The 24,975-nt window shown below is 28.9% G+C and overlaps 1 protein-coding gene across 10 annotated transcripts in view; it reads left to right on the top strand.

Annotated features, from left to right (window-relative positions):
- Positions 1–24,975, top strand: part of LOC116846693 (ecdysone receptor) — a 538,347-nt gene that overhangs the window by 301,062 nt on the left and 212,310 nt on the right. Inside the window, exon 1 of one of the 10 annotated variants that reach the window (XM_032820876.1) lies at positions 6,128–8,341. The exons of the other annotated variants lie outside the window; for them this stretch is intronic. The gene's annotated coding sequence lies outside the window, so the exon portion shown is untranslated. Of the gene's footprint in view, positions 1–6,127; positions 8,342–24,975 lie in introns of those variants that run through there. 10 annotated transcript variants of the gene reach the window in all.

The raw sequence follows: 24,975 nt of genomic DNA, 5'->3' as shown, positions 1-24,975 counted from the left end.
ACCATCCACCTTACTCACCAGATCTAGCCCCAAGCGACTTCTTTTTGTTCCCTCATCTAAAAATTGCGCTCGGAGGACAGAGATTTTCGTCAAATGAAGAGGCAATCACCTTCGTGAACAATTATTTTGCAGAGAAAAACGCCGAGTACTATTTCGACGGGTTACAGAGATGGGAGCATCGCTGGGAGAAGTGTGTAGATTTACAAGGAGACTATGTTGAAAAATAAAAAACAATTTTCAGAAAAAATGACTTGTATCTTTGTTAGGTCGGAAACTTTTCAGACCACCCTCGTATATATATATCTAGAAAATATATTTGCGATATGATATACGATGTATACATATTAAGTTTATCAAATTATATATATAAGATGTATATAATATATTCATGTACATACACACGCCGAATGTACTATTTATCACGGATATCGAATGTATCGCGAATTTCCTTTAAGGTATGTGCATGCGATATGTATCGAAGTATGTTTCAAAATATGTATATTCATGGAATATACATGCGACATTATGTGCGATATATATATTAAAATCATTAATGTTTTTACATAGTATATATTGTCATGTATATTCATCTTACGTATATGAAATGTAATTGCAGTGGATATACAGAATGTGTTTTCACATTATGGAGCTATATGTATTATGTATATTATGTATATGTATATACATGGAATATCTAATGCTATGTGGGATATCTTCAAGTCTATATGGTCCAGAGAAAAATTTGTGTAACCAAAATTTCATAATATAAAGGGAGCTATTAAATAGCGATAATCATTTTTGTTTAGATGAAAGTATTTTGGAAATTTCAAAGTCCTCCACATTTTTAAATAGCATGCTATACTTTTTTATTCTTAGTGCAATAGTAAATGTTTAAACAATTTCAACGACATATTAATATAATACAAGATCATTCAGCATTAAATAAAGGAGTAAAGCAATGATTTTTATTTTATAAGAGGTGTTCCAAGTGATGTCCGTTTACATGGATATGAAACTGTAATTGTTGAATTCTTTAAGCACGTACATGTTTTAACACTTCCGTACTGATTGTCAGATATACATGCTGCAATAATTTGTTGTTTCATATCTTCTGGAGTGGTCGGTACTTTTTAATATACAATATTCTAGTATTAGTTACTATGTTATAATAAGAAATATAAATATTTATATTTCTTACTATAAATTTTAGAGTTCTAGAGGAATTAAAAAGTCTTAGACTTTAATATCAGTAGATCAGTAGATCAGTAGAATATTTAGAAAAATATCAGTAGATCAGTAGATTGGTATCAGAAAATGAAATTTCCATTTGCTGAGCACATACATATGCTTCTCGGATTTATGAAGAAGCTTAGTAATACTGAGCTATTGTATGCTGAATGCTATCCATGTTGTACGTGTTTCTTACGTACGTGTTTTACCGTATGTTTTAACGATTGTGTAAAAAAGTAAGAGAAACCGGAAGCTAGAATACATAAATATCTGAACGTCAAAAAAGAGTGCGTCATAAAGATAACGAAATCGATGTGTTTGCAATAATATAAACTAATCAGATAAATCCACGGCAAATATAACATGAGTCAGACATTAGCAGAAGCAGTATTACGAATTCTTACTTAAAATAAATTACATCTGTACCATATTTACCTTCACCAAGAATTATACGGTACAAATTTTGAAAACTTATCTTACTTAAGAACTAAAGTATTATTATCTTAGATTAGTATTTACTATAATTAGTATAATTATCTTAAATCTTTAATTTTGAAAACCATGTTACATTCTGTCAATTGATACAACATCAAACACATATCAACAATGAATTTTATTCATTAATATTATTCACTGATGAGGCAAGTTTTATTAATTATAATATATAAACCAAATATATAGTGCAGTATTATAGACGACAAAATAATAATAATAATATTTTATTAACGAAATACTTAATAGCGTAAAATATGATAACTTTATATGCAACGATCTCGGAATTTTATTAGAGGATGTACAATCGAATTTTGCTAAGTAATGTATGACAACATGATGGATGCCCTACACGTTATGGACATAGAGTAAGAGCTACACTCAATGAAATCTTCCTGGATCGATGACTAGGACGCGCTGGGTTAATTTCGTGGCTACCTTATTTGCCCGACATAACGTCACGCGATTTTTTTCTATAGGGAACAATAAAAAATATTGTAGGGTAAACTTGGATAAGATGGTCATACTTTTTAAAATGCAAAAAAAATTCATTTCTTATTGTTATTTCTTGATAGCGTTTGGAATGTTCACTGAAGCCTACGGTACATAATATCAGAGTTAAAGGAAAAATATTTCATTTTGAAATTATTTATTACAAAAATATCAAAATATAAGTATCCATCTTACCTGAATTTTTCAGATAAGATAATATATAATATTATCATATATAACATTAAGAAATAAATGGCCCATACATATTTTATGTTCAAGATGTACCTATTATTTTGTAAAATAATGGAAAGAATATAGTTTGACATATTTACTTTATAGTATAGGATATTTAATATATATTATTTGTAAAAAATATAATATACATATAAAGTAGAAACTTCTATTACAAAACTTAAATTCTAAATGCAATCTTTTGATCAAAACATATTGCATATAAGATTTAATTACTGTAATATTGAAAGTAATTTTTGAAACATAACGACTTTGGTTTTATAAATGTTAATAGAATGACTAATGATAGTGGGCCATCTTATCCAAAATGTAAGTTTTGGACGGCCATAGTATTTATAAATAAATATTGAAAACGAAAATAAAAACTATGTTGTATTACAATTTATATACTTTCTTTAGATATCTAATGTTGATTGCGATAGTTAAACTGTAATTTTTTCGACGTTACAGCAAGTTTTAGTGGATACATTAGAAATTTTACAGAAAATAAATATATAGTATAGTAGTCATAATCTTGCTATTTTGCAAAATGTATACACATACATTGCGATAAATATCAATTATTTTTGTGACTGATTACACAAACGCAATATTTTGCAATTATTAGAGAAATTAGAACCTATGGCCATCTTTATAGCCTTAATACTCAATATAGCCATAATATTTAATATAGCCATGACACCCGAGTTTACTTTAGAGCAGAAAATACCGACTACACTAGAATAAACAACGAATTATTGCAGTATGTGCGACAATCAGTCTAGAAATGTTAAGAATTATACGTGCTTTAGGAATTCAATGATTGCAGTTTTGTATTCATGTAAACAGACATCACTTCAAATACCTTTTATGAACTAAGAATCATTGTTTTATTTCTTTATTTAATGCCGAACGATCTTATATTATAGATCGTTGAAATCGTTATTTGTTATTGTACTAAGAATAAAAAAGTATAACATTTTATTTAAAAAAAAATGCAAATGATCTTGAAACGTCTGAAGCGTCTTCACGCATAAAAAACACCAGCATATTATTGCTTTCTTGATATCGTACAACTTTTGTACACACAATATTTTCATATCTTTTAAAATAGCGAAGATATTCCAGGTGGACAAAGTTATTGATCCACCTTCTGTATACACACACGCATGCACACATACATATACATATATGCGCGCGCACACAAACGTACACGCATGTATGCATGCACGCACATACAAGCGCGCGCGCACGTACACACAGTATAATTCTTGTAATCCTTATTAAAAAATTATGATTATATGAATATTTCTTAATATTTATGCTAAAACCATCTTACATGCGGTTAATATCCGAACAATTAACTAAATTAATTAAAATTTTATATAGTGGAAATTAAGATTTTCAATGTATATTAAATTAAATATCCTTATTTTCTCAAGCGAATAAATAATTTTAATATTTGATATTAACTAAAATAGTTAAAAAGAGAAAAATGGAAAAGTAGAAATAATACGTTTGTTATAAAAATGTTATAAAATAATTTTTTCGAATAATGCATTTTATTTGAAATATTAGTCTCTTAGTATATAATATTTTATATGCACCTGTTTGTATATGACTTTGACTATATAAGTTATTATTTATTCTTCATCAACGTGTTTATCTTTATTTTTCTACGGTTCGAAGAAATTTTAATTACAAAACTATATCTATTAGTTCTTTTTTTAAAACTCATCATATCTAAGCTCGATATTAGCATTTTCTTAGTACATAATTTCAAGAGCTAATGCAAAATATTCCTTTTGATATAAGAAGTTCAATAGGACAATTGTATAGCCTATATATAATGTACGAATAATTCAAAATTATTTTCAGGATACTTTTGGAAATCGTGTTATAAATACATATGGACCAGTCCGATAGCTGGCTTGTTTTATGGATTTATTTTCAGTCAATTTCTTCTTGGGATTCTTCGTCTCTGCAAGCTCTTTTGTATCAAACACCAATTAATAATGTTCAAGATCTTTGAGAAAAGATAATTCAAATTTGTACAACTTTGAGTCCAAGTAATATAATAGCTGCCATGCACAGTAATTTGTTAAAAAGAGCAGGACTTTATTTTGCAGAAGGAGGCAAGTCATTTGAACATTTGCTTCTATAAGTTAGAATTTTTTATTGTTTTTATATTGTTATTAATAAAAGTAGCATTTCAAATAATGCGTTGAATTCGTCTTAAAGCCTTCTATAAAACTGTGTAAAAAGATGGCATGGTACCATTTAAGAAACTTTAATGCGACTTTGTTTTTATAAAGAAAATAAGAAGAATTTTTATTGCAAGTTGTAGCCTGTATGAAGATGAAAGTTTATCGTATAATCTTTTTTATAAATCATCTGAAGTGTCTAAAAAGTCGTTTGGTTACTGAATATCTTGTATATATGTTTAGATTACTCTATGAATACTCTATGAATACTGAAGAAAGAGATAAAATGGGTGTGATTACAATAATATATAATAATATTTAATAATTCATTTATATTTTTAATATATATAAATAAAGAGCATTTTCGGTAAAAATATATATTTCATTATATTTTTCTACGAATACTTTTTTAAAAATATTGGATTTAGATGACTAAATGATAGAAATCTCATTTTGTTAAATAACTATATTTGTTAAAACAATTGACAATAGCATATTTTTCTTAAAACTATTATTTTTAAACTTTAAAATACAGTACTGTAAACCTTTCAAAACTTTTTTTAAATATATATATATATTTTTTTTTTTCAAAAAGTCAATTCTCTTTCAAATTTACAATTTTATACATATATTTTTCACTGTATAATATGACCGCATAAAATTGCTTGGCATTCAAATTGATTTTAGAAGATGCGAATCTTAGGAATTAAAATAAAATATGATAACAAATGAAAATTGTAAAAAATTAACATTTGTATATTGCAATAATCATATATGCGAACAAGCTCTAATGCGTTCTAAAGTCGTTACAGTTATGCCGGAACTAGGTCAATGAGTCTTCTCACTAGAGATGGTGAACTATCGATTGTTATTGATAGTTATAACTATTAAAAACTATCAATAGCTATCGATTTTTATTTTGTGACATAACATGAAATAAAACAGAAAAATCCTATTTCTTTCGAATAAGTGAATATTGTATTAGTCGTTTTAAATGCTTTAAAATAAATTATTTCTATATATAAATAATGTTAGAATCGATGGAAAAAGTCTTTTTAACATCACAAAGGAATATTAAAAAATATAGTGACGAGACTGATGAGTATTGGTCTCGCAACGCTACCACGTTATTTGATAAATATGTTAACTATATTTTACCCTATAACTATATTTTATATATATTCTAACAAATTATTGAGCATATACACAAATGAAACACTTGAAATAGTTGGACAAGTAATACGAAAGATCAAAAATGAAAATAAAAAATATTAACATACTTATTTTTTAATAAAAACTAATGTTTTTTTTTTTCCCTAAAACACCTTTGTCAATATTCATAATTTTGATATATTTTTAATAAATATAGTAAGAACAAAAAAATATTTCATGTCCAATTAAAAAAAAAGTCATGATTTTTTTTTACAATTTTATTTTAAAAACATATAAAGTCACACAATTTATCTTGGAATAACAAATTTTGTAGAATTGTAACTATCGAAAGCTATCGATAGTTTTCCATTTTTACTCATTCATTAATAAGTATACAATGAAAAAAAGAGAAACATAGGATTTAAACATTAATTATATATTGTTAAAATAATTTCAATTTTTTTGTGCTACGACTATTGATATACATACACTTCAGGAAACTAAGTATCTGGTATTTAAATAAGAATTACCCGAAGCGCGAATATGTTAAGGGACTTCCTCTTCAACTCAAACTAAAATTTTCATATAATTTTATTACAAAAATCAGGATTACCTGGATATGAAAGCGTTTAAATCATAGATTTATTGTATATATAGGTTTATTGTGTGCATTAATTCGTCGATCTTTGTATTTGTCTACTCATAAAAACTGTTAATTTAGTCAAACGAAAGGAGCGCATAATTCTTAACTTAAGGTTTTTATGTGTAAATAGCATATAATTATATAACCTATCAATATAATATTCATGAAGTGGTTAAGTAAACTAGGTAGATGTGTACAAAATATTATATGCAATATTATTATGTCTCATCCTCTGCCGTTATGTTATTTCTAAAGCACGTCATAGAATGGTACAGTCTATCCAGGCTTCCCTGGACACATTGGAGGACACCGAGGGTTGTCCTCCTTTCTCTGGCCATGACCCACCTCGGTAGCCCCGGTTAGGTTGTGGCTCTCAGCCTCTCTACCCGTTTCAATGCTTCCTCACGTTCGTAATTTTATTCTGACATGCGCAATGTATGTTCATATATGTACGAGCGTGCATGTGTATATGCGCATATTTGTAGATATATGTATATTTACCAATTTTTTTGCGCAGTGTGTAACAGGTGGATAATGTCAGATAGATTAGTTATTCCCATTAAATACAGTTAAGTTAGATTAAATATCTAAAGTTTTAATCGTTAATTGTAAATTTTAAGCTTCACAAGCAGAGTGAATGTGTGTCGAAAAATCAATGAAGATATAAAATTCAGTAAATACAATGCATCATTAAAAATTCTAAAATGTCACATAAGAATATGTAAATAATTTCAAGATTTAATGTCTAAGAATTAGATATCTTTAATAATTTCACATTGCGATATATTTCGATAATATAAAGCCTATATCAGTTATTAAAATCTATATTTGTGAAAATGTAATACTCGAGAATTTATAGAGGAAAAGTTAAAAATTCTACGTGTATCTTGTGTAATTTTAAACAAAATATTTGAACATAGTTTAAGTCAACCAATTTCTTAAATTTCGAAGCTAATTATTTATTCCATATATATTAACATTAGCTAATTGTATCATCGTTTGTTTACGCTAAAACGAATTATTATTTAGAAAAGAAGGCAAATTACTGCTTTGATAAATTAATTCGCTATTGGCGAAATATTGACGAATCATAATATCAATACCAGACTTGAAAATGCCCAGATAGCACAAAATCTTCAGAGAATATTCTAGGACGTTCTTAGAATGTATGAATGTCCTTAGAACGTCTTTAGAAGATTTGTGCTGAATGGATGTGAATATTATCAAATATTATTTGAGACTTTCTGCACCAGAATATATCTAAAAATGGAGACTTATCTTTGTCGAAAAAAGAATAAGTAGGTGAAAAGATGATACGGTATTTCAATAGAAACCGACATTCGTAAAAAAAATATCTACTATGAGTATGAATAACTCAGGCACCCTGCAGTGTAAGACGTACGATGACAGTGAAAGTTCCAAAAACGAGTCCACTCAGGTTCGGCAACCAGACCGTTGTTGCTGGTACCACTCTGACCCTCTCTCATGTCTCCTTGCACCCGTCTACTGCCTCCTTCTCCCCTCTTTGTCTCTCTCTGCTCCCTCCTCTCTATTCTTCTTTCCCCTTCTCCTTTTCCTCTCTCTCAACGCTCCTAGCATCTCTTCTTTCTTCCTTCATTCTCTCTGCCTCTCTTTGTCCCGCTTGCCTGCTCAATCCCGCTCGTTCTCTCGAGTTATCCGTGTGATCCGCCAGGCTTCAGTTGAAGGTGAACTGTCGACAGTATAACTTCGATACTCCGCGCTTGTCACGATCTTTAATTCGATGTTGCGTCAATGAATCTCAAATGATATATACGTGTGTGTAATAGTGTAATAGTGCATGTATGTGCGTGATCCCGCGGAATTGTGTCGGTCCCGTCGATGTGATCATCTTGCTTGCGTACGTGCATTATCAAAGGTATCTAAAAGTCAAGAAGTGAAATTAATTTGAGAACATTTCTAACCTAAGAATAAATATTTTATAATTTAAGAGATAAATTGATTTAATATTTTATCACAAATTAGTCTCAGCTCTATTAACTGCAAGAGATAATTAGTGATATTTAAATCCTTCGCGAATCGTAATATCCATGGCATCAGACACGTTCTTCTGTACGTGACTACTGACAGTGCACGTGCATGTGTTAACGCATCACACCCTCATTGGACACAGCAATGTAACGCAGCTGTCTCTCTTAGAATCTTTGTGCTGACTCGAATATTCGAGAGTAGCCATTCGTCTGTTCTTTGTTTCTGTTTCGATTCTCAATTGCCTTAATTTACTTCAATGTCATTACTACTTTAATATGACATGTAACTTTAATGTAACTTATTAAATTATTAAACTTTTTTAACTATATAATAGTTAAAAACAAACTATAAATATTAATCTATAATTGATTTCTAACCTGTGAATTCTCAAATTCATTAATTTTTTGAGATTATTAGATCTTAGTATAAATTACAAATTATTAGATCTTAGTCTTAAATTTATTTACATAAATAGTCTTAAATTTTTTAATATCATGTTTTGAATTTTACTTTAGAAATTGTCATAAGAGACATTTAAGTAAAATAGCACAAAATGGGACAAAGAAGAAATAAGTAAAGAAGAATAAAGTTGATTACATTGTTCCAGAACATTTCTTTAAAACGTCATGAAAAAATAGATAGAAAATAAAATATAAACCGGATCATGAAATTTAAACTAACCGAACTTAACCTATAAACCTATCATAATCTAATCTTACTCTATCACTCCGATTATATATGTATATTAATAGTGATAATTTGACTTTAAAAAATTATAATGTCATAATAGAACATTATTGGTTATCTCCTTTACAAACTTTTGAAAAATTATTCTTCATTTATTTTAATAGAAATAAATAGATTAGTGAGATTACGCGCTTGCATTTGATCCGATTTATATAAATATAAATGAGAATTAAATATATATATATATATATATATATATATATATATATATATATATACGGTGTCCTGTAACTCGTGATAGAATCGAGAAGGGAGTGAATCTATACGAAAAAATTATTAAGTTAAAAACATAGGATGAAATTTTCATATGAGGTTTCGTTTTCGACAAAATTGACTTCAAAAATTCGCTACGTTTCTGTGAATGTTTGTTCTGACTTTTGATGAGATGTCGCCTATCGGGATATCGATGAACGCAATATCGGTCTCGATAATAATTAACTGCAGCAGCGTTTCCATCACATGCACATAACGCAAGAATCATATCCGTACTCTCGATTGCTATATGTTGCTATATTAGTACTTACCGTTTATAACGAGAAGAGTAAGATAATAGGACTGAGACAAAGCATACACAATTCGGGACCTTGAAAATATTTATAAATACAAATATATGAGCAGATATAATAGTCCACAGCAATATCTGATAAGTTGGGATTATCTAATAAGTCTAATAGTTAAATGTACATGTATCCGATGGATTTTTAAAGTCGATTTTCTCGAAAACAAAGCCTTATATGAAAAAAAAATATTATTTTACGTTTTAGACTTATTTTTTTCATTTAAGATGCTTCTCGGTTGTACACTATTGTTCTGGGACACTCTATATATATGTGTGTGTGTGCGTGTGCGCGTGTGTGTATAGAATAGTCCATTTAAATCGAGTATCTTAAATTTCTCACTTGTTCTTGATGATACGAAAGAATGTCTAAAGAAAAAGTTGCACCGTTCGAAAGGGTAGTTATAATAGAAAACTTTTTAAGGTAATTTTTTCAGATATTTGAAAGTTAAGATAATTTTTTGAAATAGAATACATGTTTGCATGCTTATAGCCAACATCGAAAGGAGTCCACCGACCTGTGACAACATAATCTTTAAATAATCTTAAATATAGAAAATCATATATACTTGAAAAAAAAGTTAAACATTTATATTCTTTAACACAAAAATGTATTTAAAAAGGTATTCAAAATGATGCCTTTTAACTTCAATATATTTATGAATATGATACATAAATGATTCTCTTGCCTCTTCTATTATTTATGAATTTATAATCGCAAATGCATCCAAAATGTGCTCTCTTATATTCTCCTTGTAGCTGATACATCGTTGTTAACAATGTTTTTTAACATTCCCCATAAAAAGTCTAGAGGATTTAAATCAGGAAAAAATGCAAGCCAACACATGCATCCTTTTCCTATTCAGCGTTCCGGAAATATTTTGTGTAAAATTGCACTGCAACGTATATTATAAGCCGGATAACCATCATGATACCACATCTGTAAATGAATTTCTAACAACATTTCTTCCAATAACTGTATTAATTGTTGGGACAAAAAATCAGCATTCTTATCTATTTAACGTACCATTAATAAAGAAAGGACTAGTGATTCCATTTACTTTATAAACGTTGATATTCTATTTGTTGGAGCTAATTTAGATTTTCAACGGATTAGCAGTGCATGTTTCTTCTATTCACTTGTCCATAGTTAGTAAAAGTTGACTCATAAGTTGACAGTAAACAATATTTCATTGGAGAAGAATTTACTGACAAAATTTTACTAAATTAATAAAAATTTCCATGAAGTTCCTGATGCAGTGAAATGTGATATAGATCAAATGAGTGGTATTTAAGAATGTGTAAAATATTTATTTTGGAAATATCAGAATCTCTCTCTATTTATCGAGAACTAATATCTGGATATATCGATGTGTATCATTGTAGCCAAAAGAATAATTACTGCTTAACTTCTGCTGGTTTATTAGTTCTTAAACGAGGTCGATGGACGAACACTTACAGTTTTATGTAATTTTTTAACATGATAGTCAAAAGCAGCGCGGGATGGTAAACGCTTCTCAGAATATCTTTGACTGTACATCCTCTGCGCCTCCGTAAAGATTCTTCCGCTTTCACCGTAAATAAGAAACATTTCTATTCTTTTTTTTTTCACGTAATTATTCATATTTGAACTTTGATATTGTGAGAATTTCTGAAAATACTGAACTGTGAAAGCATTTCACAATCGCCTAAATAGATATGTATGTTTACAAATACAATACGATACAAAGTTATATAAATCAAAATGGGGTGTTCCATATTGAATTCACGAAGAATTCATAAGAATAACTTCAGACATACTATTATATCAAACATACATCTACTATTGTAGTATTAACATGATGGTTGTCCGTCTTACGTGCAATCATAAGTACAGAAATGAAAGAAATAGAAAGGGTAAAAGTATCATTTATATATCGTAATAAAAAATGTATTATGGAGGATATCATTTTAAACAAAATTTGTGTTTAAATAAAATTTTAATTTAAATACAATTTTGTGTTGAAGAGCATAAATATTTGACATATCTTTTTTTCAAATACATATTTTTTATCTTTAAGATTATTTAAAGGTTATATTGTCATAGGCCGCTAGACTCCTCTCGATGTTAGTCATAAAAGCGTGCAAACAAAAACATGTAATTCTATTTAAAAAAAATTATTTTGACCTTCAGATCTCTGAAAAATGACCTTGAAAAAAATTTGTCCTATCATCATAATTGTTCTCTCGAACTTTTTCCTTAGACATAAAAAACAAATGAGAAATTTAAAATGCTCAATTTAAGTGGATCACCCTGTGTATATATATAGGGTATTGTTAAACGTAACAATTTTTTAGATACTTTCGACGGTTTAAGAAAAAGGTTGCACGATGAATGTTTAACTGTTTCGTGTAAGTTACAACTTGTAATAAAAAAATTTTTTAAATATTTTTTGCTATAAAAAAATTAAAGTCATCTTGTATTTTTAAATGGTACTATTTGGTACTTTATGACAGTTTTTTTACATAATATTGTAGAGGACTTTAGGATGAATTCAACGCACTAATATTATTTTTATTAACAACATTAATAAAATAATAGAAAAATTTTAACTTATGGAAACAAATATTCAAATTGTTTGTCTCCTTCCGCAACACAAAATTATATTCTTTTTAACAAATTACTGCGTAATTAGTATATAATAGCTATTATGCTATTTGGATCTAAATTTACATAAGCTGTAATTATCTTTTCTTGAAAATCTTAAACATTATTAATTGGTGCTTGATACGCAAGAACTTTCAGATATCCCTATAAGAAAAAATTCATGGGTGATAGATGGGAAAACGAAGCGCCTATTGAATTGGTTCGTGTATATTTGTAACACGATTTTCAAAATTATCCTGAAATATTTGTAACACGATTTCTAAAAGTATTTTGAAGATAGCAGTGAGATCCGTACTTTGTAAGTATTACTATTTAAAATAATACTGCACATTTGATATTAAATATTAATAAAAATAATATTTGTGATAGTGTGCCGAATTCATCTTAAAGTCCTCTACAATATTATATAAAAGAAAGTGCATGATATCAATTAAAAATTTTAAGATGATCTTGATTTTTTTATGAAAAAAATACCTTTTATATCTTTTATTATTGCAAGTAATCTGCACAAACTAATTCAAAATTTACCTTGTAACCTTTTCCTTAAACCGTTGGAAATATCTAAAATATCGTGCGCACTGTTACGCTAAACACCTTGTATGTGTGTGTGTGTGTGTACTATTTTCCTAATAACATTATAGATCTTTAATTATTAATTAAAGAAAATTGACGGATGGTTGCTCGCAATAATATATTCATGTTCTCTAATTAATAATTAAGAATCTATGAAGTTATTAGGTAAAAGATACAGGACTTTTTTGTTCAACTTGATCTAATGTACAAGTTTACGACGACAGATATCGCCACTACAGTTTATCTACCATATCTCGCATAACCATTTACAAATCTTCTTTAATTAATATTTCGATAATTATTGCGAATATCTTAAAACGATATAGGACTTTTACGTTTACCTTAATTCGTACTATGCCTCCACGAGAGCTTTAGAGTGTGTTTTATGCACATATGTATACATATGTATAGAGGAAACGAGGGACAGTTTAGACAATTTTAACATTTTATTTTTTGTAGCCTACGTTTTTCAAAATTTTACGACAACAATTGAGATTTATTCCCTAGAGTATTCTGAAGTAATTTATATATATTTTTAATAATGTAACTTTTTTCATGAATAAGGAATTAATGAAATCGTTAAATTAAATTTTCTTCCAATTCTCCCCCTTATCAGGGAGAAATGGGACAGATGATAGGGAAACTTTGGACATAATAACAAAAATAATTATAATTTAATAATTAAAGCTTATTCATTATTTTTAACATAAACTTCCAAATTTACGATGATTACACTTTATCATGAATCATATTTAACTTAAATTAATCAATTTATTGAGCTGAAATTAAAAGTCCTTTATTAAAAGACTTAACAATTAAGATTTAACATTTTGTAATCATAATATTAAAATTGGCATAATAAGTTACAAAATTGTGATAGAGATATTTCGATATTAGAAATGTTTTAACTCTTTCTACTTGGGATGTCCCAACTCTCCCTTGTCGTTATTTTTACATTAAAATGATTGCAAACATATTTAGGTTAAAGATTGAAGTTATATTATACTTGCATTGCAAAGCTTAAGAACTATTTATTAGAATATATTGAATGAAATTCTTATAAAATGTAACTATCAAAAGAGATATCACAAATATTAAACAAGAAAAATAATTACTTTTGATAGTTAAAAATGATTTTACTTACTTCTAATTAAATCTAAGCTCTTTATAAACTGGTTAACAAAATATTTATATACTTCACGTAGAAGGGCATCAATTGTGTTTTGGACCGAAAATATAATACCAACTGTTAATCGCATATGAAATGACATAGCTATATATGTATAGCATAAGATCGTATGGACCAATAAACATCGAGTATTAAGTCGCCATATTGATATTTGATGCTTAATACTCGATATTCATTGGTCCATACGGTCTTATGCTATGCATATACAGTTATGTCATTTCATGTGCGATGGGCTTTAAAGAGAAAATAACACTGTCCTAACTTTCTCTCTATAGCAATTCTCCCTCATTTCCCCTACATTCCAATACACACACGCGCGCACACACACACACACGCACACACAAGGTATTCAGCGTAGCGGTCCACATGACTTTTTTGATATATTCGATGATTTAAAGAAAAGGTTGTAGGGTGAACGTTCATACTGCTTACAACTTGCAATAAAAAAATTGTTTTAAACTGCCCTCGTGAAAAACAAGGTCTCATTAAATTTTTTAAGTAGCACCATAGAATATTTTTAACATAATATTACAATACTTTAAAACGAATTCAACATACTATTCGAAATTTTACTTTTATTAACACTTAGTATATTAAACGTGCATTATTTTAAATAGAGAGTAGTACTAACGAGCAGAGAGTACTAACTGTTATAAGCTCTGACTAGAAGTGTAAACATAAATATTAAAAATTATCTTATAATATATATATATATATATATATATATATACATATACACAGGGTGTCCTGTATTACAATCTCTCGTGAGGACGTAGAGCGGATTGAGATGAACACAAAAGTCCTATACCATTTTGCGATATTCGCAATAATAGTCGAGATATTAATTAAAAAAGATTGGTGAATGATAATACGCGATATGTTAGATGAGCTGCAATTGCGCCGTCTACCATTGTATACTTATACATTAAGTCAAACTGAACAAAAAAGTTCTCTACCATTTTGCAAATAACAACATAGATTTTTAGATATTAATCAAAGAAAATTGTTACATGATTATGTACCATATATATAATGCACAAATTTTCTTTAATTAATATCTAAAAATCTATGTTGTTATTTGCAAAATGATAGAGGACTTTTTTGTTCAGTTTGACTTAATGTACAAGTATACAATGGTAGACAGCGCAATTACACCTCATCTACCATATCGCGCATTATCATTCACCAATCTTTTTTAATTAATATCTCGATTATTATTGTGAATATCGCAAAATAGTATAGGACTTTTGTGTTCATCTCAATCTGCTCTATGTCCTCACGAGAGATTGTGAAGATGATACGGGATACCCTGTATAATATTCGCATTGTAAACACATTGTACATCATATTTTTTATCATGAGAGATTACTAGTATTCTTTGAGTTTTCTTCCAAAGTGAATATTAATCGTTGTTTTCATAGAAAAACTAAATCGTTATCTTAATTCGGAAAAAATGGACATGTCTTTGATATTTTGTGAATGTACAAGAAATTTTTGTGAAGCTGCAGTCTTATAGTGGATCAGCAATATTCAAGTAAAAATCATCTATTAGAGGACATGTTTAGAAACATTGAACAGCAGTTGCGGGAAATTGAAAAAGTTTTTGATAAAAAATGTCTTAACTGAAGTCATGTAATTATAAATAATAATAATTTTGTAAAAGTGTTCACATTTTCACCCAAATCCACATACGTAGATTCGTGCTGTTGCTACTAACATAAACATATCAATTGGAAGTGTACATAGAATAACGAAAGACAATAAATATTATTCGTTTGGATTGACTTTAGTACCATATTTACGCCCAACTAATAAGATGTTTAAAATATATGACAGTTTGCCACTGATTATAAAGAAAATTCTTGTATATTAGATAAAGTTATATAACATAGACGGATGAGTCAAAATTTACTAATAATCGTATTTTCAATAAACGTAGTCAACATTTTTGATTATCAAAAGATTCACGTAGATTCGGATACGAAATTTTAAAATAGGCTTGTCTTTCTCTTCTTGATCTTATAATTTATAATTTTTTTCCTCCTTTACTTCCTCTTTACTCTTTTTTTGTACAAAAATTTATGTTTGGTGCAGTATACTAAATCGTTATTTAATTGGACCGCATTTTTATAAAGGAAACTTAACATCACACCGATATCTGCACTTTCTTAATACACAATTGCAATACAGGGTTTGTTTTCCGGATTTCCTCGATTTCTTTTTATGAGTATATCTACAAGCTCTTGTGTATCAAGTATCGATTAATAATGATCTACAAGAAAAGATAATTCCAATTTATGCAACTTTAAATCTAAATAGTATAATAGCTGCTATGCACAATAATTTGTTAAAAACAGTAGAACTTTGTATTGCAGAAAGAGGCAATTTGAATACTCCTCCATAAAAAATATTTTATTGCAAGTTATAGTTTGCGTGAAGTAGATGAGCATGTATCTTTTAAAACTGTTTCCTTAAATTATTGGAAGTGTCTAAAAAATCTTTTAAACCGTAACGTTAAACATACTATACAGGATATCCCATTTTAAAAGATGCACCCTGATAATTCTTCAGCCAAGCATATTCAGCAAAAATGTTTCAGACAAAAGTTATATGGTTCGATGGAGGACATAAGAAGGTATTGGTTTGACCTTGTGTGGCGCCGCCAAGATCAGATTGAGGTCAACTTTGCTTTTTTAAATAGAAACAAATATTTTTTATTACGGAATTTTATTCTACGTAAAGAAACAAGCAATTTTTGTTTGAAAACATTTTTTATATGATCTCTATTTCCTAAAATTTTTAACGAAATATCTACAAAATTATTGGCTTCAATAATTTTTTACTCAAATTCTATCAACTTTACCGAAAAATAGCAAGATATAAAAATTATCTATTTTCTTCTCATAGAGCTCTGAAATTTTTTTCAGAATATTTTAATTGAGTTTTCAGTACTGCATTTTCTTGCACTTTCTTAAAGTACTAAAAAGTTAATTACAAAATTTTGGAAAAATTCTCAGAGCTCTACGAGGAGAAAATAAAAAATTTTTATCTCTTACTATTTTTCAATAAAGTTGATAGAAATTATTGAAGCCAATAATTTTGTAGATATTTTCGTAAATATCTAAATATTTATTTCGTAAATAAGAGTTATCAGGATATATTTTTTAAAATGGGACACCCTGTATATAGATCACTATATATATAGAGTGTCTCAGAACAATCTACGAAGTTCTCGTAAGAACGTAGAGCGGGTTAAAATTAATATAAAAGTCCTATACCGTTTTGCGATATTCGTAATAATAACCGAGAAATTAATTACGAAAGATTAAGGAAAAGCGTGTACTGAATGGTAGAGGACGGACCGCTCGAGTCATAGCGCAGCCCAGTAATTTAGCGCGCGGATGTCGCGCGTGGCGATTGAAAGACAATGTACCGCTGCCTATACTTGTACCACTGTGCTCCTACATCTTGCCTCGACGCGGTGCGGTAAGACGTTGGAACGCAGCAGTATAAGTATAGGCAGTGGTGCGTTGTCTTTAAATTGCCTCGCGTCGACATCCGCGCGCTATATTTTTGAGCTCCGTTGTGATTCGAGCGGTCCGTTCTCTACCATTCAGCTCACGCTTTTCCTTAATTTTTCGTAATTAATTTCTCGGTTATTATTCTGAATATCGCAAAACGGTATAAGACTTTTATGTTTATTTTAACTAGCTCTACGTTCTCACGAGAACTTCGTAGATTGTCCTGAGACATAAATAATATTTCCCTGTATATACAGGGTATCCCGCGTAAAATGTGCCAAAAGAAAAATTTAAGTAGAACAGATAAAAGTGAATAAAAATTGTACAGATCATTTTTCAAACAACCACGTAAAATTTCGAGATATTAATTAAAATAGTTTGGCATATCAGAGCACGGCGATGCGACAGGCGGGACATTCGGCTTGCTGCGACCGGCGAAGAAAATGGGCGCACATGTACACGAACGCAAACACGAAGCTACCCATTTCTGTATGCCAAACGGCCCACCTCTCTGGCCTATAAGATAGGCCCGCGAGCAATCGTCCATTTTTTTCGCCGGTTGCGGCGAGCTGTATGTTCCGCCTGCCGCGTCGTCGCGCTCTGATATGCCCAATTATTTTAATTAATATCTCGAAATTTTACGTGGTTGTTTGAAAAATGACCTCTATAATTTTTGTTTACTTTTATCTGTTCTACTTATATTTTTCTTTTGGCACGTCTTACGCGGAACACCCTGTATATATATATATATATAATACAATGTAAGAGAAAATTTCCAAAAATTCAATACCATATTAGATAATATTTATGGATAAAAAGAATACATTAAAAATAAACAAACACAAGAAAAGAGAGAAGACAAGTAATAAGAGTGCTACGGAGAGAGCGAGGCTTAGCAGTAGCTAATGGAAAAGTAGAACGAAGAAAGATGTTGACCTCAATACTTTTTTCCTTATTTTCTATCGTGAGGAGAAATCTTCACATTAAGTTTATGATTATTACAATGCTTTAAAGCAATATAAATGTTCTTCTTATTTGCTTTTATTTTTATTTAATAATTTATCAGTTTACTTATTAATCTACCAATTTCTGTTTATGTGTATATGTGAGTGTCAACAAAAAAAAATATATATATATATATATATATATATATATATATATATATATATATATATATACGTTTATTGTTTTAAAATATTTGATATTGCATTCGTTTATTCTAAAAGAGACTTTTTAAATATTTCAATACTTTTTTTAATAAAATCATTCTACATATAGAAATATTAGCATCAAAAGATATATTTAGTTAAATTTAGGAAAATTTAAAAGAGAGTTTGTTTGCACATTACAGTATCTCTTAAGGGTGGATTCCTCAGGTAAAAATCAAGGGCAGATTTTTTAAGAAAAAAATCCTAATGCAAAAATGTTGAGGCTATAACACTTTTCAAATTATAAACGATTAAATTTGATTAATTACACCGGCTAAAATTCGTGCGGTCAGGTACATGTGCATGCATATGTCGTCCCTTTTCCAAATATTATTTTACGAGTTCCTACGTCATAGATAAAAAATCTATATTATCGACATACGTGTTATGCGTATTAATTTATCTTAATAATTTACAAGAAATATTGATTGATTTACCGATATGTAGTAACGTTCTTTACCATAAATGAGAATTTGCATAAAATATGAAATTAGTTGTAAATCTTTGTGAGAAACGTCAAATATATGACAGCCTATTGATTCTCATAAATGTATTGTGTGATATTTTATTCATAACATTTTGACGAAATTGTTATTTGCGATATATTTATTTAAATGATAGAAAAGGCAAATTATTATTACATATGCTGTTATATGTATGGAATTTCCGTATCAATATTTGGCGACAAAAAGGGGCGACATGTGTATGCACTTATACCACTGTGTTGTATCGTACCTGAACGCGCGTACTTTAGCCAGTATAATTGGTCAATTTTAATCGTTTATAATTTGAAAAGTATTATAGCCTCGACATTTTTGCATTAGGAGTTTTTTCTTCAAGTTACCTCAGGAATCCGCCCTTAAGAAATAATGCGGTAGTGGTGGGACACCCTGTATATCTGTGTGTGCATAGAGTGTTCCAGGACCAAAGTTCCTTCGAAGCTCTTATGGAAACAGTATGAATTGAGGTGAACATAAAAGTCTTATACCGTTTTGTGATATTCGCAATAATTATCGAGATATTAATTAGAAAATATTTATGGATGATCTTACAAGATATGGTAGATGAATTGCAATGGCGACGTGTGTCATCGTGTGCTTGTATATTAGGTCAAATCCTTTGTAGACTTAAATCCTTAGACCTTTTTAGATCTAAATCCTTTAAGTCAAAAAAATCCTTAACTATTTTTCTACTAACTTTATAGATTTTTAATTATTAATTAGAGAATATATTATTGCGAGCGACCATTCGCCAATTTTCTTTAATTAATAATTAAAAATTTACAAAGTTATTAGGAAAATAGTAGAAAATTTTTTGTTCAGTTTGACTTAATGTACAAGCACATACGATGGCAGATATCACTATTACAGTTCATTTGTCATATCTCGCATAATCATTCACTAACCTCCTTTTATTAATACCTTGATAATTGCAAATATCGAAAATTATTCTGTAATATCCTATATATATGTACTGATAAAGGAATGCTAATTTCTTATAACGATCTCTGTATAAATATATTAAATTAATATCATTGCGACAGAAGAGAATGTTTTACCAGATATTTCATATATTATATGGCAAAAAAAATCAGAATAAAATGTAAAATATTTTATAAAATATTCACTTTTAGGTTATGCTCAGTCATTACTTATATATATATATATATATATATATATATATATATATATATATATATATCCTGAGAATCCGATTTATGCAAGGACCTCTATTCTACTAAAAAAAAGTGCTATTTTATTTTACAAGCCTATGAATGTTGCAAGAAACGTCGTAGAAGAGTGGATTCTGTTATAAGATCATGCAAAACTTTCATTTATTATATTTTTTTTATACCATATTTTTCTATTTTCAATAAAAATAGCCCGATTCAGTTACTAGACTATATACTTCTTTGGTTTTTCTCTCTCCCACTTTCTCCCTTTTCTTTTCTCTCTCTTCCTCTTTGCCACTTTCCTTTTCTCCCTTTCTCCTCCCTTCCACTCCCACTATTACCTTTTTTCTCTTTCTCTCTCTTTTCTTTTTTGCCTTCCTCTCTTTCTTTCTCTTTCCCCTCTTCTTCTTTCTCTATGTATATGTGTGTGTGTGTGTGGACACGTGCATGCACGTGCATGTGTGTATGTGTGTGCATACGCGCGCGCGTGTACATACGCGTCGTGTGTGTGTAAATAGTCCCTTCAATATTTCGACATGTTTCGAAATTCTTGTAATGTGTGGTATAATATTTCATAAACAATATATTTCTAAAAAAAAACTTATATCAGGCGAAAATTGGAAAATTAAAAAATGCATACAATCGCTGTATCCCTTTGCTCATAGGTCGCGTTGCTGAAATTAGATCAAAGTATATTTGAATTTTTTTAATGTAAATTCTTACTTTCTATTGTATATTCTTATAGCTGATATCGAGGAATTTCAGAATGTTATGATAAAGTTAAATTTGTTAAGTACTTTTTGTGTTATCTGTTGGCAAATATAAAGTATCCCTATTAGCGTTATCCAAGGTATATTGTCTGTAAGGTGTAAGTTCGAATTTACACATTTCATGTGTTTGTGTAGCATGCACGTGCATATATGTGCGTTTATCACATCAGGAATAAGAACTCCACAGTTCGTCATTCTCGCAGTATACAATATAACCAAATATTTATATTTCCAAATTCTTTTTGTTGTATGCTATATGTATATGCGTGCGTGTGCGTGCGTGCGCATGTTTTGACAATGTCTTAAGAGCAAATATTTACTTTTAGAGAAATATTATAAAAAAAACCAGAATATTATATAAGAGGAATATTATATAAAAGCAAGAATTACTTAAACAAACGTTATGAACCAGAGAAGATAATTATGCAAAATAGGAACAAACTCACCAATTTTAATAATTTTGAAATATGTTGCTAGACTTGAGTAATCTTACTAGTTATAAATCTGAGTAATCTTTAAGAAGTTTCAGTTATGAAACAATAACAATTGTTTAAACAAAATTATCTGAAAAGTTATGAATAAAATAATGATACAAATAAACATTTAAATAACCAACATTTTTACTTATTTACTTACTTATTCATTTATAATCAAATTTAATGAACCAACGTTGTAAGTAAAATAATGATACGTACAAAAATATGAAGAATCAACATTTAATCCAATGACATTTCCCCATTCAATCCAATGACATTGACAAAAAAGTTCTAGCTCTTAAAATAAAAAAGTCGATAAGAAAATAGTCAGTCCTCAGAAGATTAAGACATCTTTAAGATTTTATAAGATATTGTCTTAAAGATATCTTAAAGACGTCCTAAAGACGTCTTATGACTCAATTTTGGACATTTGTGCTGTCTGGGTTCTTATATAAGATATAATTCTATTATACAGGATATTTCAGGTTTTTCTTCGTAATTTTTGTGGAAACGTAGAACAGATTAAACATGAAAATCCTATACTGTTTTACAATATTCGCAATAATCGAGATATTAATTAAAGAAGATTAGTGAATGATCATGCGCGATATGGTAGATGAGCTGTAGTAGCGATGTATACTATTGTGTGCTTGTACATTAGGTTAAATTGAATAAAAAAGCCCTAAAAAATTGTTCACAAAAAATAAAATAAATTGATTAATAAATCATTTAAATTTAAACAATAAAGCTTGTTTTACATTCACACATTCGACATAATTTTGGTCATAAGGCTGACATTTTTCGCTTTATTAAAGTAATTTGTCTATTTTATACTAAAATTGAAAAGAAGTAAAGGCTCTTACGAAAAGTATGTTGTTAACTTATAACTACTGCATAATGTTTTGTATCCATTTGTTTCTATTTAGCATATATATTTTGCATAAAGACTTTTGCTTCTCTTCAGAATTTTAATTTTAGTATAAAATAGATCCATTACGCAGGCCTGCAAAATTGGAAGTGTTGAAAATTGATTGGGATCTGACAATGTTTTCTACGTTTTGTACGTAATTTTTTTGCATTGAGTCCGAATTCGTCTGCAGAATTGCTATATCACGTTAAGATTTCGAGATATCCTAATTTAAAACTACAAAAAAAAACTGTTTTTAACCATATTTTAAACTAAATAAAAAATTAAGAAAATTAAGAAAATTTTCTTTTTGTCAAATCCGTCAACGGTATTATTTATTACTATACGGCCTCTTCAAAATCTATTTTGAACCATTTCGAAACAATTTTTTTTTCCAGAGATATACCAATTCAAAATTTGATAAATTGTACCTCGTAGGAGCCTCCCGGGAAAAAAAGTTTATGTATGAATTTTGTCCATATATGGTTATATATAATCATATATAATTATATATGTCAACATTGAAAAGAATACTATTGTGAAGATACAATTGAAGTAAATGCTTATGTTTATGGTAGCCCATGATGTCGACGTTTAATCGAATCAAATTATGTTTTCCTTTTTTCATTTAACAATTTTCGTTTTATATATGTACTATATAATTAGATATGATCATATATAAGGTCACATATATGGATAAAATTCATGTATAATCATATATAATTAAATATATTTATATAATTATATATAATCGTTTTTTCCCGGGCTAGTCTCTAAGGCAAGGTGAGTGACTACCCGGCTAGTGAAGATGAAGGGGCCATATAGTAATAACTAATAATTTGTTGACGGATTTGATAAAAAAAAATTCTCAATTTTTAATTTAATTTAAAATATGGTGGAAAACGACTTTTTGGAAAACGAGTTTTAGGTTAGGATATTTCGAAATTCTAACGTGATAGAGCAACTCTGCGGCCAGATTCAGATTCAGCGCAAAATTTACATAAAAAAACATTGTCAGATTCCAATCAACAAAACCATGCAGGTCTGTGTTATTTTAATTATCGAACGCAGGAATGCCATATTATTAGAGAGGCGCTCTACTCGCTGTATTACGTGCTGCTGTTAAAAATGATTATTTTGTTTCAACTTATAGGATGCATTATATAGAATACCTAAAAATATTTTCAACCTACCTAATAGAATACCTAATAATATTTTCAAATATTAAATAATACTATTAGCAAGGCATATTCGAATAAAAGCTCGTACACGTATCCGCTCATTTTCGATGTACTTCCATTGTACGCAATCAGATCAAAATCGGTAGGAGGTCAGCCATGTTCTTTTCTTGTAAGCAACTTCTGCGTACTTTATCTTGGGTAATACTAATGTTGGTTGTATTTCAAATTTATCAATCCGTAACTCGAAAAATACTTGATGAAATTGAGTTTTATTATACCGTTTTAACCTTCGATGTCACACAGAGTCCAGTGGACCCTGATTTTTTTTTCTCCGTTTGGTAATAAAATTTTCAGCTTAAAATATTAAAAATTAAAAAAATTATGATTTTTTTTATGAAACATCAAAAATCGCTGAAACTGGTAATTTCACGAAATTTTTATATATGAAAAAAAAAAAATATATATATATATATGTATATATATTATATATGTTGAATATATATATATATTCAATGTACAAATATTGAAGTTTTTTTCATATTTTTTTATGCACATGTGCTGATTGGCCAGTGGGCTGCCGTTCGGTAGAAATCTTTTATCGTTAATATCTCAAAATTTTACGTGGTTGTTTACAAAAAGACACCGATTCTATTACCCCGATCTACTCTAGCTATATATTAGCTCTGATACGGTACGAGTCAGACACCCTGTATATGTATACAGGGTGTTTCAGAACAATCTATAGAGCTCTCGTGAGAACGTAGAGCGGGTTAAAATAAATATAAAAGTTCTATACCGTTTTGTGATGTTCGTAATAATAACCGAGGAATTAATTACGAAAGATTAAGGAAAAGCATGTGCTGAATGGTAGAGAACGGACCGCTCGAATCACAACACAGCCACCTATGTGAACCTGGCACCCGACTTCAATAAAAAATTTTTTTCATATATACATTCGATTAAGCTCGGTTTGTACCCGTTTGTACCGCCTTTTGTTTCGTTTGTACCTCAAAGGGGTAAAAGTTACAAGGGGTTAAAAAAATTATCAACACCCCACTTTGAGATACAATAATT

This window comes from Odontomachus brunneus, unplaced genomic scaffold (genome assembly GCF_010583005.1).
Source record: "Odontomachus brunneus isolate Ranch 3 - 2012 unplaced genomic scaffold, Obru_v1 Obru_scaffold_067, whole genome shotgun sequence".
Lineage (NCBI taxonomy): Eukaryota > Metazoa > Arthropoda > Insecta > Hymenoptera > Formicidae > Odontomachus > Odontomachus brunneus.
The sequence above is the reverse complement of the archived record's forward strand: the minus strand, read 5'-3'. Positions and strand labels throughout refer to the sequence as shown.